Genomic DNA, 12955 nt, shown 5'->3' with positions numbered 1-12955 from the left:
GGAAGGCCACTATCTGTTTCCAGTAGGCCTTTATGCGGGGACAGTGCCAGAGTAGATGGAAAAACGTACCCGGGGATGCATGACACATGGGGCAGTCCCGGGAGAGGCCAGGCCTGTATCTGGCCAGCCTGACCGGGGTGAGGTAAGTACGGTGGACTATGAACAGTTGGGTTAGCCTGTCAGACAACCTGGGTGACACTTTCTGGCAAGTCTCAAGGGCCTCACACCAATCCTCATCCTCCATTTCGCCCACCTCCGGTTCCCAGCCAGCCTTAACAGCGTACGCAATGGCAGTGGAGGAAGGCAAGTGTAGTGCGGAGTACAAAATAGAAATCAGGTGGCTGGGCTCAGTACTCTGGACTATCTCTAGGATTGGCAGGGATTCCAGAGGGGTCATAGCTGTCTGGATCTGGGCCTGGAAAGCATGCCTAAGCTGGTAATATCGAAACAACATGTAGTCCGGGAGTGAGTGGGAGGCTCTCAATTCTTCAAAGGTGCCTAGGGTGGACCCCCGTACAATATGTGAAAGGTAATATACACCCCTACCACCCCATATCTCCGAGTCCGGCACCGAGCGGAGCTCCTGGAGAGTCTCATTATGCCACAGAGGGGTAAGGGAATGCAACGGGGGGTAACCCATTTTATCCATCACCACCGCCCAAATGAGGCTATAATGGTGCAACATAGAGGTGGAGTCTCCCCTTGTTCCTACGCCCCTGCAGCCCCTCAGGATGACCGACAGAGGGTCACCTGTCGTGTGAGACCAGGCAGGGCAGAGCAATAAAAGGAAGCGGGTTCTGTCAGTTTTGTCAAGGTGAAATAGTTGAGATAGTTGTGCAGCTAGGTAATAAGAGTTGAAATCGGGCAACGCCACACCCCCGAGGTTGGCAGGGTTCTGTAGTTTACGCCAGGAAAGCTTGTGCCTACCGTTACCCCACACGAACGCTTTCAGGAGTGAGTCCATTTGCTTAAAATATTTTAGTGGGAGGTAGATCGGGGAATGCCAGAGAATATACAGGATCTTTGGCAGTAGGACCATTTTTATAAGGTTCACCCTGCCCATGACTCCCAATGGCAGTCTGGACCAAATTTGAATCTTGTTTTTAATCATGGGGTAGAGAGGTTGAACATTGTCCCGAATGTAATCTTGTGCGCGCGCCGTGACCCGCACCCCAAGGTATTTAAAGTTATCTACCCGCTGTAGGGGTCCCGTCGCGAGAGCCGCCGCAGGCACTGGGGTGTCGATAGAAAGGACCTGGGATTTGTCCCAATTAATTTGTAGTCCGGAATAGGAGCCGTACTGTTCGATAAGGGAGAGGGCCGTGGTCCGCGAATTCCCAGGGTCTGCCAGGTACAAAAGAGTATCGTCCGCATACATGCTTATTTTTTCGACTAAGGGTCCCACACGGAGCCCATGTATGTCCGGGTGAGCTCTGATGGCAATAGCCAGTGGCTCCGCCGCCAGAGCGTATAGCAGGGGGGAAAGCGGGCACCCCTGTCTGGTCCCTCTGGCCAGCGGGAACTCTTCAGAGGCCCACCCATTGGCCAGCACCCGTGCAGTCGGGGCGCTATAGAGGAGCTGAACCCATTTGAGAAAATTGGGGCCAAAACCAAAACGCCGAAGGCATTCCCACAAGAAGCCCCACTCCACTGAATCGAAGGCTTTGGCCGTGTCCAGTGTCACGACTACTCTCTCCCCGGTGTTGTCATGCGTAGCCTGAAAATTCATAAAGAGCCTACAGAGGTTAAATGACGTGTTCCTGCCAGGCATGAATCCGGATTGATCCTCATGAATTAGGGACAAAATCACCCTATTCAGGCAGATGGATAGGATTTTGGCCAGGAGCTTATCATCCACCTGCAGGAGAGAAATAGGGCGATATGATTCCGGGCACTGAGGGTCCTTACCAGGCTTCGGTATCAAGACAATCAGGGCCTCCCTCATAGTTGCGGGCATACTGAAGTCCTTAAACATAGCATTAAACAGTTCAAGCAGTTTCGGTATAAGGAGTTCAGAATACTGAGCATAGAATTCGATCGGGAGACCGTCAGTGCCAGGCGACTTCGACCTGGGGAATCTGGACATAGCTTCGGCTATTTCTGCCTCCGTGAGGGGAGCCTCTAGGGGAAGCAGCTGTTCCTCCGTTAGCGTGGGAAATTTCACTGTGTCTAAAAATGAATACATGTCGGTGGTGTCCGTGGGGGCCCTAGAGGAGTATAATTGACTGAAGAAGTGGCGGAACCGCTCCGTCACCTCTCCCGGGTCTGTCATCAGGGTCCCTGAGTCAGTCCGCAGGGTGATCACCACCGGCGGCCTGTCTTCGCAGTGTACCAAGTAAGCTAGCAGGCGTCCCGCCCGCTCCCCCTGCTCGAATATTCTCTGCTTCTGGAAAAGCAACTTAGTCTTGGCCCGTTCGTATTCCACCTGAGAGACCGCCCGCGACAGAAGTCCAAGTCGGGAGGCATTCGCCGGCGAGGGGTCTGTCAGGTATGCGCTATCAGCCTCCTGCAACTCAGTCACTGCCCGAGAGTACGCCTCACCGGAGCTGGCCTTAAACCTTTTTATGTGCGACTGTAGGGATGACCTAGCATGCATTTTAAAAGCCTCCCATACCGCTAGAGGAGAGGCAGTCCCCCCATTTTCAGTAAAAAACTGGGCCCAGCAGGCATCCAACGATGCCTCCTCAGGTAGCAGGGTTAGCCAAATGGGGTTGAGACGCCAAGCCGGGGGCGGCCTGTCCAGGCCGAGCCTGACCACCGCCCAGTAGGGGCTGTGGTCCGACAGCGACCGAGGGGAAAATCCAACAGTCATCAGCCTCGGGGTCAGGACCCGGGAGAGCAAAATAAGGTCAATGCGGGACATGGTATGGTGCGTCGGGGAATAACAGGAGTACGCCCTCTGGTGAGGAAACATAGTCCGCCAGGAATCCACCAGGCCCGCTGCCCCAAGCAACCGGGCAAATCTAGTGCTGGTCGCCTGCGACGGAGCCTGGGGGAGAGGCTGCAGCCTGTCTAGGGAAGGGTCAAGGACAGTATTGAAATCACCCAACCAAATTGCTGGTATACTTGGAAATTGGAACATATACAATAGGCCTGCTGCTATATCTGTCATGGAGAAAGGGGGAGGAACATAGAAGGCCAAAATTAAAAATGGTTCCCCGAAAATCAACACCTGTAAGAATATAAACCTACCCTGCGGATCCGTCTGGGAGTCCCGGAGCTGAAAATGTACCGTTTTGGCCACTAGGATCGCCACCCCCCTAGAGTGGGAGGTGAACATGGAGTGGTATGCCCAGCCCACCCAAGGTCTCTTTAAGGAAAGGTGCATATGGCCATCCAGGTGAGTTTCCAGGAGTACTAGTATATCCACTCGATGTTTTTTGAGGAAGGCAAACGCTGCAGACCGTTTAAGTTTGTCTCTAAGGCCCCGGACATTCCAGGTCATTAATTTCAAGGTGGCCATCTAACCGAACAGAAAGGTTCAGGCTGCAACAGCTCCAGGCTCCCAAACTTCACCACATGACATACCTGCCCTGCAGACCATACATCCTCCACAGCCATAATAAAAGTAACATATATAAGCGTACTGCACCATCCCTGCTCACACAAAAAGGAAAAACACAACATAAAAGTAATTATAAAACATATCATGAAAAGCACTTCCTGAAAAACAGTAACCCCCCACCCCGCCCTGCACCAATCCCAACTCGTGCGGGCATAAAGTCCCAAAAAAACACAACCCAAGGTCCCCAGAAAATATTGTGGCTTATAAACATAAAGGGCTCGACCATACAAAACCCTGAGTAACACAACGGATACGTTAGGACCGTGTAGATAAGTAGCTAGCCACAGGCATATACAAATGTATAGAAAAAGAAAGAAAAAAAATAAAGAAATCCGCGGGGACCCGGCACCCGAGCTGATCGGGTGCAGGGGGCGAAAAATCGCTGGATGGCAGATCGGGCCGTGGATGCAGCCCCAGTAGCAGAGTGGGCATCGGTGAATCCGATACCCTCCGCCGGGTTGAAAACTGGTGAAGTCTCCTCGCTGAAGTGGGTAGGAAGTCACGGCGGGAGCAGCTGTCCAAGTCAGGCAGAAAAGCAGCCCCCCCCCTCTGTACCCCATGCGGCAGTCTCTCATACAAGTCGCCTGACCGGGTGTCCGTGCATAGGGGAGGGGGGGGAGATGAAAGGAGGGTCGCCAGGAGGGGGTAACCAGCTGCATGAAGCAATGGGGGGAAGGAGGACCAAGGAGTGTGAGGGGATAAGTCACAGCAGTGATAGGAAAAAAAAGGGGGGTTGGCCACCGACCTCTAACCACGGATGTCAATGTGCTCCAACCAGGAGATAACCGCCTCAGGATCATCAAAAAAGTGGACGCGGTCCTCACCTTCCACCCGGAGACGAGCAGGACACATCATAGCGTATTTGATGTTCTTGACCCGAAGCCTCCGTTTAGCCTCCATGAAGCCCTTGCGGCGTTTTTGTACCTCTGTCGAGAAGTCCGGGAACACCGCCACTCTCCCATTCCCAAGCGGAATATTCCCTTTCATTCTAGCCAGGCGTAGGATGGTATCCCTGTCACGATAATTAAGAAATTTCGCTATGAACGTGCGCGGCGGGGCTCCCTGAGGCGGCGGGCGACCCGACAGGCGGTGTGCCCTTTCAACAACGAATGTTGGCGACAGCGATTCCCTGCCATAAGTCTGAATGAGGAGCTGTTCCAGATAATTAGAGGGGTCTGAACCCTCCACTCCTTCTGGCAACCCGATGAACCTCAGATTACATCTGCGCAGCCTGTTTTCCAGATCATCCTGCTTTTGTAGGATCTGGTGGACTTGCTGCTGAAGATGGTCAGTGGAGTGTTGGAGTGGGGGGAGGGAGTCCTCCACGCTGCTGATCCTGTTCTCAGCCTCGGTCACCCTGTCCCGCAGCTGCCTCATGTCCTGCCTAATCAAGGAGATATCCACCTTTACTTCATCAATCTTTGTAGTCAGGGTCGCTTGGCATGCTGATATGGCTTCCAGGACTGTTGCTGTGTCTGCACCCGCCGCAGCTCCGACAGCCTGGGACTTCCCGGCGCCATCTTGGGAGGAGGACTCTCCATCCTGGCGGCGGAATTTGTCGAGCTTGGCGGCCGCCTCGGACGTTTTTTTCGGCGGGGACATAGCAGGACGGGCTCTGGAGTGTCCCGGGGAGCAGCGGGTCTCGGTAAGCCGTCACGGGGAGACAGGATAGATGATGCAGGATACAATTCCGGCGGAGCTCCAACTACTCACGTCCTATCTCATGCCGAGCCAGGCCACGCCCCCTAATGCTTGAAGTTTTTGAAGGAACAGTTTACTCCAAAGGGGTGATTCAAGCCACATGTCATCACATTTCTGAGGCTCACTCAGGACAGACCCCAAAACTCTGATCCTTTTAAAAACTGCATCAGGCACACTATCCCCTCTTTGGGACAGATCCTCTGTTGCCTGCAATTCCTCTTCCAGTTCCTGCAACGGAATCTTCATCTCTTCTACTTGCTGTTCTAAGACTCGCTTAGACTCTTCTAGCTCCTGAACGCTTTTCACAACATCATCCTTGGAGCTGACCAATTCTTCCATTTCTGTACGCAGCTGTTGGTTAACTCTTTCTAGTTCAACTTTACACTCTAAAGCTTCCTCCAAGGAGCGAGCCAAGAACAGGGCTTTGCTCTCGTTATCACGCGCCTCCGTTTTTTGCACGGTCGCGTTCTTCTTCATATTTTGCAGACACCGTCTTCTCCTCACCAAGCATCTGATCAAACTTCTTTTTCACATCTTCAACACACTCTAATGAACCAACGCTTTCTTCCATGCGTTTTTTCATATCCGCTATCGGAGCTTGCAATGTTGCGACTTGCTCTGATAGGTTTTTCTTTGCTTCCTCCTCCTCTTTTAATTGTTCCAGGAAGCCATTTTTCTCATCTTCCATTTGTTTGAGCTTTGTACTAAAACTCAGCCTTTGACACCTCTCTTCCTGTCTTGCAGCTGCGATTCCAAGATAGAAAAATCTTCCGCAATTTCTCTAGATTTGCTTTCTGCTTGAGAAAGCTGATTTGTAACATTGTCCAACTCAACCTGCAGTCGGTTTGCCTTCTCTGACAGTTTAGCACACACTCGGTCACCTTCTGACACCTTGACTTGCGATTCCAGAAGCTGTACCTCTACTTTTTCCCTCTTATGTTCACAATCTCCTTTTCCCTGCATAAGAGCTTTCACCTCATTGGCTAGCTTTTGGGAATGAAACTGTAATTCTGCCACACAGGCTTCTTTCTCCTTTAACTGCTGCTGGAAACGTTGGGCTTCACCTTTCCAACTTTCACAGTCTGCACGTAATTCATCTACCACATTGCTCAAAGTGGTGAGCTCATACACAGTACTCAGTAATTTAGCCTCTCTTTCACTTTTCTCGTTGTCGCTGAGAGACAATGTCGTTTTCAGAGCGACATTCTGTTCCTACGCCCCCTGCAGGTCTATTTTTGTAGCTTCCAAACACTGAAGACTTTTTTCCAGCTGATTACGCAACTCCAACATTTCACACATACTTTGCTTCTGCAAAGTCTGAATTTCACTTTCCTTTTCCATGAGGATGGTATCTTTCTCCATTATAGTCTCTCTGCGTTTGTGCAACTCGGAAAAAAGAAGAGCAGTGGATTCTTCCCACTGGAACACCTGAGCCTGCACGTTTCTATGCTCCATCCTAAGCAACTCCAGGGCTCGTTCCTTTTCTTCCATTTTCCATTTCAAGGCATCCAACTCAGCCCTGCACACATACTCGGTTTCCTCCAAACCGATGACCTCCATTGGCTGCTGGCGTCTCTGTTTCCAGCCTGCCATGCTCTCTTGGCGAGCCTTTTGTTGAGCTGCAAAGCTCCGCTGTTTCAGCATCTCCCCCATTTTGAGTTTACTTTTCATCTGAGCACACTGCGTCTCCATAGCAGTTTCATCAGTGTTGCTAGGGACAACAACCTTCCTCTTTAGTAGACTCTCTTTAGGCATGGATGGGGCTGGTTCAGACGGTAGCATCCCCTCCATCCATAGAATCCGGTCTCTCATTTCATCTATCTTTGCATTTTTCAGGCGTTTGGATCGCCCCATCTTCAATAACTCCACAAACAAATTTTTCACAGTCCAGCAAAAAATTTTCAGACCACTGTCTCTTTAACACATGTAGTTTTTCTCTCTCTTGCAAGATCTCTTTTTCTGCGCACACAGTTTGTGCAGTCCCTTGCACCAGACACAACAAAGTTCATCAACAATTTTGAGACCACTGTCTCTTTAAAACACGTTTTTTTTTTTTTTTTTTCTTTTCTTTCAGAATCTTCTCTCCTGCACACATAGATTGTGCAATCTCGTGCACCAGACAAAGTTCATCAAACATATGCACTTCTTTGCAGGGATCTCAGCTTCTGCCCACTGCATACCTCCACCATATGTGAGGGATTAGCTCGGTGGTAGGCGTGGATGACCCCTTTGGGGGTGCGTTTTCACAGAGAGATAGCCGAGCAGAGGTTGCAAACAAGACTGATTTATTCATGCAATTTACTTCACACAATTGCAAGCCTCAAAACAGCCAAAATAAAATAAAAGACAAAATAAATCCTTGCCTCTGTGGGCGGCTACCTTCTCACGCTGGAACCTACCTAAGAGTCTGTCCCCAACCTACTGTTGGGCAGACTTTCTTATCCTACAGCGGATACTCAACAGTCCATGTTTTATCTCTTCACACAGCACATGTTCATTTATAACAGATCCCTTTACTCTTCAGACTCTTCACATTGAACACAGTTCATTTAACAGGTCCCTTTACTCTTCACACTCTTCACATGGAACACAGTTCATTTAACAGGTCCCTTTGTTTCTTTCCTCATAGCAAAACAGTCCATGTCCTCACCTTTGAGACGTCTTCACACTTGGTTACCCTCCTTAGCGCATATCACTTCAGGGGGTCTTCTCCCATGCTCACCAGCTTGTCGGGAGGCACACATCTGACTGTCCCCCTCTCCCAGCCCACACTGCGACAGGAGGCAGCAGTCCTTTTCCCATGCCCACACGGCGTCGGGAGGCACACGTATGTCTGCCCTCCTCTTCCCAGCTCACACAGCGACAGGAGGCAGCAATCAATAGGACTTCCTTTGGACAAATTATAGAGGCTTTAATTTCCTCATTCTGAACAGCTGAAGGCCTTTCAACTTCCTTAGACAGTTTCCTGCTGCCTTTGGCAGCCGACACCCTATAGTAATTAGTGAACTTTCCAAAGCAGGTGGGAATGTGTCTCCTCTTTGTGACTACATTCCCAGATTTACCTGACTTCCTGTCACACTTTTCATGTGACAACACTGAAGAAATTCTTTGCTACAATGTAAAGTAGTGAATGTAAAGCTTGTATTACAGTGTAAATTTGCTGTCCCCTCAAAATAACTCAGCACACATTCATTAATGTCTAAACCACTAGCAACAAAATAGAGTACACCCCCTAAGTAAAAATGTCCATATTGGGCCCAATTAGCCATTTTCCCTCCCCAATGTCATTTAACTCGTTAGTGTTACAAGGTCTCAGGTGTGAATGGGGAACAGGTGTGTTAAATTTGGTGTTATTGCTCTCACTCTGTCATACTGGTCACTGGAAGTTCAACATGGCACCTCATGGCAAACAACTCTAAAAAAAGAATTGTTGCTCTACATAAAGATGGCCTAGGCTATAAGAAGATTGCCAATACCCTGAAACTGAGCTGTGGCCAAGACCATACATCGGTTTAACAGGACAGGTTCCACTCAGAACAGGCCTCGCCATGGTCGACCAAAGAAGTTGAGTGCACGTGCTCAGTGTCATCTCCAGAGGTTGTCTTTGAGAAATAGACGTATGAGTGCTGCCAGCATTGCTGCAAAGGTTGAAGGGGTGGGGGGTCAGCCTGTCAGTGCTCTGGCCAAAAGCCGCACACTGCATTAAATTGGCCTGCCTGGCTGTCGTCCCAGAAGGAGACCTCTTCTAAAGATGATGCACAAGAAAGCCCGCAAACAGTTCGCTGAAGACAAGCAGACTAAGGACATGGATTACTGGAACCATGTTCTGTGGTCTTATGAAACCAAGATAAACATATTTGGTTCAGATGGTGTCAAGCGTGTGTAGCGGCAACCAGGTGAGGAGTACAAAGACAAGTGTGTCTTGCCTACAGTCAATCATGATCGTGGGAGTGTCATGGTCTGGGGCTGCATGAGTGCTGCCGGCACTGGGGAGCTACAGTTCATTGAAGGAATTATGAATGCCAACATGTACTGTGACATACTGAAGCAGAGCATGATCCCCTCTCTTCGGAGACTGAGCCGCAGGGCAGTATTTCAACATGATAACGACCCCAAACACACCGCCAAGACAACCACTGCCTTGAGGGTAAAGGAGAAGGACTGGCCAAGTGTTATTGTGAGGGGATGTAAGATTTACACTGTTATACAAGCTGTACACTCACTACTTTACATTGTAGCAAAGTGTCATTTCTTCAGTGTTGTCACATGAAAAGATATAATAAAATATTTTCAAAAATGTTAGGGGTCTACTCACTTTTGTGAGATACTGTATTTACCTGCTGGTTCTGTACTTCACCCGCTGCAACACAGCATGCTTTATACACAAAAAAGGTAAATTAAAGTACATACACCATACATGTATAATGCATGCGATTCCAAATGACCTAATCATAGGCGTGGGCACAGGGTGTGCCGGGTGTGCCTGGGCACACCCTAATCACCTAGGGCACATTAGCATTATCGCTCTGTTTGCCAGTGAGGAGATGGGAAAGATCTCCCTCGGACCTGCTCTGCCATAAGAGAAGTGCCACACACTTCTATTTCACTTTGCCAGCAGGGAGAGTAATGTACCGGGGCCATATACATGTAGGCAAACACATGCATGTGTATTTAAACTTTGGGGTGCACACCCTAATGCAATAGGCTGCGCACACCTATGGTCCTAATCATTCTTTTGTACTTTATGGTCTTCATTTGACTTATTTCATTGTGCTCCCTTGCATATCTGAGTTCCTATTACAACACCAGTATATTATATGTTTGGATTCATTTAAAAAATCCAACTGTCTAAGATTTTATCTTCTGTTGATCTTTGATCTCCTTTCACTCCTACGTTATATTTGCAACCCAATATTCCTAAAATGGTCACTGTTGATTTCAAACCATAAAAAGTACTGGGGGTATATAAGACTATTTTTGCAGAAGTACCTTTTAAACAGAAGTGTTTTGGGACATCAAATTAACAGCTTTACTAGTTTTTACTGATCTGTGCCCATACAAACTGTTCTAATGTTGCACTAACCTTATATTTATCATACTCAGACATCATCATGCGCAGACTGTTCAGCCCTTGATCTCTAGGAGTGAGAAAAGAAAAACAAAAATAAAAGACATTAAACAGATAGACAAGGGTAAATTTAAACAGAATTAGTCCACAATATAAACATTTATAGTAGATATATTCTGTATTATTTGAGCAGTTTTGGAATGTCACAGTTTCAGGAGCCTTTTTGGATTTGCCTGAATACAATGCAAATTGTTTTTATCGTCTGGGGTTTAAATTACATTTAGATACACGTCATATGAAATTAGTTCAGTTTAAAGACTTCCAAAGATGTCAGGAAACTTTCATATGTAAAAAACAGTTTGTTACAGTTCACCTAAGCTTTTTTTTGTCATTTCAGCTGAAAAGCGATTCTTTTACTGTCATAAATAATGCAAGATGTCAAGTACAAAAGGACACAGACATATAAATGGTGTTATAAATACAATAGGCTCTTTCCAAAGTTAGATTTAAAAAGTCACTGAAAGTAATATTAACATTTTTTTATTCTAAAACAAAAATATGATTCATTCTGTTATGATGGATTAGGTTTCACTTCTGTTGATACACTATCTCTGGCTGAGGCAATATCATGGAAATAAAATAAATTCTACCGTATCACTATATTAAAGTTGACCAACTATGTAAACAGAAAAATTTAAATTCACTAAATGTCATGCTTGCCTGAAATTAAATTTCTAAGTCCTTTTTCTTGCTGCATCTGTATGCACACTGAGCAGCATCCAAGTTCTGGGCCAGAAAGTGTGCTCTTCAATAAACACAAGTCACTAAGCAAAGTTTTTGTTCGCTCTGTGGTCCAGTATGCCAAAAGGGACTTATGATGCAATGCTCAGGCTGTGTGAACTTGACTACCCATCAACCTAAATGTGCTCTTTGGCAGGCCCTCTGCTAGGAGTGAACAGACAGATCAGCTGAAATGTGGCTCTACAGTCACATTGATGTTGTATGCCTTTCTAAATATATGTCATTTTGTATAGGCCCTACAGTTAATACCCTCAAGATAAATATGGTGTAACACAAATAGAATTTCTTATGACTGCTCCAGTGCAATGAAATTTCTGCAATGACAAAAGATAAGTTCCTTCTAACAACGATAAAATTAAATGCCAATAAAATATAATTTGTGGTATAAAATAGGAATGAGTAAATAGAATTGTCTGAGTTAATATTTTTGGCAAACCCAAGTTTTGCTACTCGGAGTAAATGAACACTGATATTTTTTATTTTGACAGTGGGATAGTGCCTTTACTAAACAATTTATCATATGGACACAGCTAAAAATCTTTGAGGAACAAAATACAATAGATGCAAAATACAAAATGCATGCCAAACAATCACCAAACTTTCACAACCGCTGCAATGGTTTAATATTTGTAATCTCCTGCAAACAAATAGTGACAAGGAGCATTTTATATGCCTAAACTAAACTTGCAGCTGCTCTTGGACACAGAACAGTTGCCATGTTATGAAGTTCTGCTGAGGACTTCCTAAAGTGGTACTTAAATGATTGTTTGACAGGCAGGGTATTTTTTTTTTATAATAGAAGAGACCCTAGAGGTCTTTTCTGTCATAAATGGCCCCCGCCTGTCAGTGGTAATGTGATCTGAGGCACGCATGCGCAGCTCAGACCACATTCATGCCCTGCTCTGTGTGCCGTGGTGATTTTCATGCACGTGCATAGGAATGACATCACTGCAGCCCAGCCATTTCAGTAGCTGAGGATACAGAACTCGTAAGGAAGACCAGGTGAATATAGAAGCGCAGGGGGAGCCATGCCATCACAGTGCTATAGGCAGTGCTGTATTTTGGCCTAGGCCAACAAGGCCCAGGCCTAGGGCGGCAGATTGCAGGGGGGCAGCAAAAAAGCCACCACCCTCCACCTGAGACTCTATTGGCCACTGGTTGCTAGAGCCGCCTCTCTCACCCCCCTCTCTCTCACTCACCCCCTCTCTCTCTCACACTCACCCTCTTCTCTCTCTCTCTCCCCCCCTCTCTCTCACTCACCCCCTTCTTTCTCCCCCTCTCTCACCCCCTTCTTTCTCTCCCCCCTCTCCCTCACCCCCTCTCTATTTTTCTATCATCCCCCTCTCTCTCTCATTCCCCCTCTCTCTCTCATCCCCCCTCTCACCCCCCCTCTCTCTCTCATTCCCTCTCTCTCTATCTCTCATCCCCCCTCTCTCTCATCTACCCTCTCTCTCTCTCTCTCTCTCATCCCCCCCACTCCCTCATCCCTTCTCTCTCTCAACCCCCCCCTCTCTCTCTCCCTCTCTCACCCACCCCCTCTCTCTCTCTCCCTCACCCACCCCCCTCCTCTCTCTCTCTCTCCCACCCCCTCTCGTGAGCTCTCAGGGGTTCATGCTGGGACTTGTAGTCCTTCAATTTTGGAGGGAGTCACAAAAGGAGTGGGGAAAATTTACATAGGAGGGGGGGCGCCCAATTTTAGTCTTGCCTAGGGCAGCACAAAACCAAAATACACCACTGGCTATAGGACTTTGTTTCAAGGTAAGTATGTCATAATGGACTAGTATGCACTGCATACTAGTACCTTATGATTTAAACCTACA

This window comes from Pelophylax lessonae (genome assembly GCF_965119305.1).
Source record: "Pelophylax lessonae genome assembly, chromosome: 3".
Lineage (NCBI taxonomy): Eukaryota > Metazoa > Chordata > Amphibia > Anura > Ranidae > Pelophylax > Pelophylax lessonae.
This window is presented reverse-complemented; position numbering follows the sequence as displayed.